The sequence below is a fragment of the Triticum dicoccoides genome, chromosome 3B, assembly GCF_002162155.2.
Source record: "Triticum dicoccoides isolate Atlit2015 ecotype Zavitan chromosome 3B, WEW_v2.0, whole genome shotgun sequence".
Classification (NCBI taxonomy): domain Eukaryota; kingdom Viridiplantae; phylum Streptophyta; class Magnoliopsida; order Poales; family Poaceae; genus Triticum; species Triticum dicoccoides.
Genome location: NC_041385.1, coordinates 637,471,150 through 637,477,226, shown reverse-complemented (window position 1 = coordinate 637,477,226; position 6,077 = coordinate 637,471,150).

Sequence of the window (6,077 nt, the reverse complement as noted above, 5' to 3'; positions counted from 1 at the left end):
CCATTCATACCTCGTGGGCGCCAAATCACCTTCTCCCCGAGAAGCTCCCTTCTCCCGAGCCGTGAAACCTCAGCCCCACCTCCATGGCGCCCCCACCGCATCAATTTCATAGCCGCCCTCCTCCTTAATGCTGGAGACGCTGTCCATTTGTCGTCGTGCACTGGGCCGTGTGCCTCTTACTTCGTGCTACTGGTGCTACCTCGACGACGGCCGTGTGAACCATACCGGAGCCGATTCACCCCCGTCGTTGTTCACGGTGCCGGAGCGGCTCCAACTTCGGATCCGTCCAGAGTCCTGGCGCTGCTTCCCCGTAGCCGTCGACCGTCGCAACATCGCTCTTTCCCTATTGCCGGTCGCCACCACAACTGCGCCGGCCTCACTGACTCGGCAGCTGGACTTGCCTACTTCACCATGCCGCCAGATAGGTCGCATCCTCATCTCAAATCACTTTATTTAGGCGTCAGTTGTCTGAATTTTTATTCTGGGCCAATCGATTCCCAATGGGAAGCAGCACCCCTCGAGGCGGCGGAGCTCCTAGGCTGCCGGTTGGCTGGTGTCTAATGCAAGGGTGCGGGGCCGCAAGTTCTCCGCGGAAGCAGCGCTTAGATGGCTATCTTTTAGAGTTGTGTGGGTTGAAGATACTGCCGCCACCGGATCTGGATGACGGAAAGTCTTTGTGGATTGGCCCGGGGGCGGCGCAACCACGGCAGTGCGGTGGGGCGGGGAGCGGGGTTTTGGCCAGGGCCACGGACGGCGGAGGCAGGTTGCTTTGCCGTTGGTCGCTGGCTCTTTGGGGAACAGTGTCAGCCGGGAGGCACAAGACGGCCATCAAGCCATCCGGCGTAGATCAGACAGTACCAAAATAAAATAAAATCGTGTGACCCCAATTTAGTCTTCAGTCAACAGACGTGTGACCACTCTCGTACCTTGTTGTTGATCTCTTAGTGTATTTCTTCAGATCAAAGAGATATGCCGTTCTTAACATTATGCGTTATCTGCATCTTCAGACACACCATCTTCCGACTCACCGCAGCTGCTCCAACAAGGGAAGCATACACCAGAAGGGAGCTATAGTCCCCACTCAACGGTTCCCTGCATCGAATGCGCGTGCCTAACATGGACAACCACAACAACTACAGGGCCATCGACAAGTCAGCACATGATGCTCACTCCTATGGATGGCAACCAGATAGGTTGTACCCTCATCTTACTTGTGTGCAACATTTATGGCTTTTTTATTCATCTAAGCATGGACAATAAATCATCACAATTCATTGTATATTCATGCTGATCTCTTACGGGTCTTGTTCAGGAGTTAACGCTGTTCCATAGTTCAGCTAAGATACTTGTTCTTTAGGTAACAATGTTCCATAGTTATCATCCATCAGCCAATGCTATCCCACATGCTGGTGATTATAGTATTATACCACTTCTAGTATTACCTATGTTGTTCTTTAATACTTTTGTGTGCCATCTAGTTAATCTCGAGTACAAACAATACATATTCTGTAGCTTTCATCTGTGTTCTCCCTTTAGTTTATGAGACCTGTTGTTGCTAGTTAACCCCAGTCCTACTATTTATGTCGTCTCCTATAGGCACTCATTACATAAATCTAACTACTAGTTGTCTTCCATGCATGTCAGATATAATTGCACACACTGATATATCCACAAGAACCTCACAGAGCAATGTAAAGGCCAATAAACTTGATGTCAATGATACCCAATATGATGGAACATGTAAAGGCAGTTCTTCAGAAGACTTGCAGAAAGATGATGAATCCTCTTCACCCCACAAGGTCCTTGCTCTAACTTGGCCTGTGATATGGGTACAACATGCATATAATGTCCTGGAGTGTATCTACTCTGTTGCAATGCCATGTGCTTAGCATGCTGATCATGCATGTAAATATGTCATGCCTTCCTACTTTTCAGTACCTATTCCATTCATGATAACATGTTTTCAAATTCAAGTATTGTCATTCTACTCTATCGCAATGCCATCTGCTTAATTTGGACATCATGCTTCTGAATATCTTATGCATTGTTATTCATCAGTATGTACTTCATCTGTCTACCATACCATGTTTTTTACATTGAAGTGTTGTTCTAGTGCTCTGTTGCAATGCCATCTTAGTTTCCCAATCATACACGTGTATGTTGCCTTAGTTATTTCTGTACGTATTCCGCTAGCATACAATTTTACATTCAACTAGTGTTTTTTTGCTGCGTTGTCCTATCGTATCCCTAGCTCTTACACCATACTCCCTCCGTCCAGATTACATGTTGCCGAAATGGATAAAAAAGAATGTATCTAGAACTGAAATACGCCTAACCCATCCATTTTTTCCGGATGGAGGGAATACATGTCAATATGTCATGCCTTTCTATTCTTCAGTACCTATCCATCTCTCTGCTGTCGCATGTTTTATAATTAAAGCACCATTCTTCTATACAAGGCATGCAAGGGGAAGACGACTATGTTAGAATCTGAAGGGTTACAAACATGGCCTTTGCAAAAGATCCAAACTCCAGGAGATAATAAACCAACTCCAGTTTTTATAGATACTGCTCCAGCACAGAGAAACCCAACTCCTACTGATAATAAGCAGATTCCAGTGGCCAAAGAACTAGGCCGCTCCAGTCCAGCAAAAATATGTCAACTCCATTCTAAGAAGCGTGTGCGTACCCTTGCATCATGAAATTTTATAGCATGTTGATCATATTTTCTAGATGTTTCTTAGCCATCTCTCTTTTAGAAAATAAGCTTAACAGATAGAAGAATTTCTGCAATGGTATCGTTTATGAGGAAAGATTCTTGCAGGAATTCTCTGTGCTCCAATGTAGATGTAAGTACCTGTTGTATATCACTATATTTTTACATAAGCATGTATTTTGTTAATTGGCGTGAATCCAACCTTTATCTGATCTAAATTTAGTTGTAGCAAAATGTATGATTAAAGGCCACAATATTGATTTTTGTAAGGAAAATTGCCTGGTAGTTTTGCATCCTGAGCTGCATGAGTGTACTATCTCATATCAGTGGGTTTGAATACTTTGGTTCTGTAGTGGGTTTTTCAGTGTGTTTTTTACTGTGTTGTCCTGTCGTATCCCTAGCTCTTACATCATACTCCCTCCGTCCGGATTACATGTCACAGAAATGGATAAAACTGGATGTATCTAGAACTGAAATACGCCTAGACCCATCCATTTATTTCTGGATGGAGGGAATGCATGTCAATATGTCATGCCTTTCTATTCTTCAGTACCTATTCCATCTCTGCTGTAGCATGTTTTCTAACTGAATCACCATTCTACTATATAAGGCATGCAAGGGGAAGACGGCTATGTTAGAATCTGAAGGGTTACAAACCAGGTCTTTGCAAAAGATCCAAACGCCAGGAGATAATAAACCAACTCCATTTTTCATAGATACTGCCCCAGCACAGAGAAACCCAACTCCCACTGATAATAAGCAGATTCCAGTGGCTAAAGAACTAGTCCGCTCCAGTCCAGCAAAAGAATGTCAACTCCATTCTAAGAAGCGTGTGCGTATCCTCGCATCATGAAATTCTATAGCATTCTGATCATATTTTCTACATGTTTCTTACCCATCTCTCTTTCAAAAAATAAGGTTAAACGATAGAAGACTTCCTCAATTGGGATCGTATTCGAGGAAAATATCTTGCGGGAATTCTCTGTGCTCCAATGCTGATGTAAGTACCTGTTGTATATCACTATATTTTTACATCAGCATGTATGTTGTTAATCGGCGTGAATCTAACCTTTATCTGGTCTAAAATTAGTTGTAGCAAAATGTTAAAGGCGCCAATGTTGATTTTTGTAAGGAAAACTGCCTGGTAATTTTGCATACTGAGCTGCATGAATGTATTATCTCATATCATGCACATTACTGAATTGTAGTGCTTCTATGGTTGCCCATTCATTCATTGTGTCAATGTTGCTTTCGTATTACCTTACCTGGCTGATGATAGTTGTGCCATATTTTGTTAATTTGGTGTAGGCTAGTTGCCCAAACGTTCCTTGTGTCAATGTTGCTTTCCTATTATCTGACTTGGCCAATGATAGCAATGCTAGTGTGTTAATTTTGTGCAGGCTACTGAAGATAAGAAGACAAACTCTGAAAACGGCAAGGTAACCCCATTGTTTCTTTCCAGTAAATCTAGGCTAGGTAATATGGCAATAACTCATGATTAATCTGTTTGGTTACCATCCTAATTTATGTTATGATGCAGTGGTCGAGACACTCTCCACTATCAATAATACAAGCCTGCCAAAATCGCCATCTGAATCTGTTCAGTATCCACTGTCTCGAATGCAACGGAATAAATGTATGTTTGTGAACCAATTAATGGCTGAAGCAATGATGGAAATGGTGGAGGAATCAGAGGTGCAGAGTCGTGCGACACAACAACTGATCAATGTTTTCAGAGACAGTGTAGCAAAGCAGCAAGAACTTGCCCACATGCTTATGGGCGTCATCTGTGCTAAGGTTGCAGATTGTGACATTGTAGATGGTTAGGTTCTGCTCATTTATTTGCACTGGAATCAATCTTTGATTGCCCAATGGATGTAATTTCCTGTAATATATGTTGGATGTGCAACGTTATTCCCTGCATGCCATACCTTTGCTTGATCGGTTTTGGTCCTGTGCATAATTACTCGTCGTAATGGGCTCAAATTATCTAATTTGGCCTATAGACATGTACGAACTTTAGTGGGCCCATTAAGTTAATGGGTCGTTACTAGGACGGAAGTTAATGGTCGGCCCTCTTACCTCCCGGGTCGCTAACAGGCCGACATCGAAGCAGGCAACAGGTGGGCCCAATTTATTTCACGGGTCGTTAACAGGTCGTTACTAAGTTTGGGCTACATATGGCCCAACTATACTGTAGGCCTTTAGCAGGCCAAAAGAGACAGCGGGCTTGTACTGGACCATGAAAAGCATGGGCCGCTAAGAGGCCGAAAGTCAGGTCGTATTGTAAATGGCCCAACTGTGTTGTCGGCCTTTAGCAGGCCGAAAGAGAAACCAGGCTGGTATTGGACCATGAAGGGCATGGGCCATTAAAAGGCCAAAACTAAGGTCCGAGTACAAATGGCCCAACTCATTTATGGTCCGTTAACAGGCCGAAAGGCACACAGGGCCGGGAATTGGCCCAACACTTAAATGGGTCAGTAAAAGGCCAAAACTCATGTCCGACTACAAATGGCCCAACTGATTGATGGGCCGTCCACATGCTGAAAGTGACACCGGGCCGGAAATTGGCCCAACACTTAAATGGGCCGCTAAAAGGCCGAAACTCAGGTCCGACTACAAATGGCCCATCAGATTTATGGGCCGTCAACAGGCTGAAAGACACACCAGGCCGAAAATTAGCCCAACATTTAAATGGGTCGCTAAAAGGCCGAAAGATGTACATCCTGAAAATTGGCCCATCCATTGAATGGGCCGTGAACAGGCCGAAATCTCATCGGGCCGATATTGAGCCTAAATATATAGCAGGCTGTTAACGGGCTCGAACCGACGATGGGCTGCAATGGTGTCAAATCTTTAATGGGCCGTTGACGGGCCGAATTGGCACATCTCATATGGGCCGTGGGCTTAAATGGACCTGACACAAGTAGGCCTTATATGAGCCGGCCTGCTAATTTTTACTGGGCCGACCTTTTTCACCGGAATGGGCCACTGTTGGGCCGTGCCACGTGTCGACCTATCATAGGCGCCTCCTGTCCAATGAGTGGATGACATCTGTCCCAACGGCGAGGCAACACGTGTTTCGTTCAGCCAATGATGATTTTACACGTGGAAAATCCCTATTGGTCTGAGTTGTTAACGGGTTATCAGATCCAAAACCGGACCCGATAGCTTAACGGCGTTTCGTTATGATGGATGCCACGTGTCGGTCACCCTTGACGAAAGCACTTCTGTGACGCGCGATTTATCGTCATGGAAGTGGACACTTGCGTGATGATAATTTTGGTAATGTCATGGAACACTTCTACGACAGCACAGGTATGACTATCTTCATTCTGTCATAAAATCATCATGGATGTAC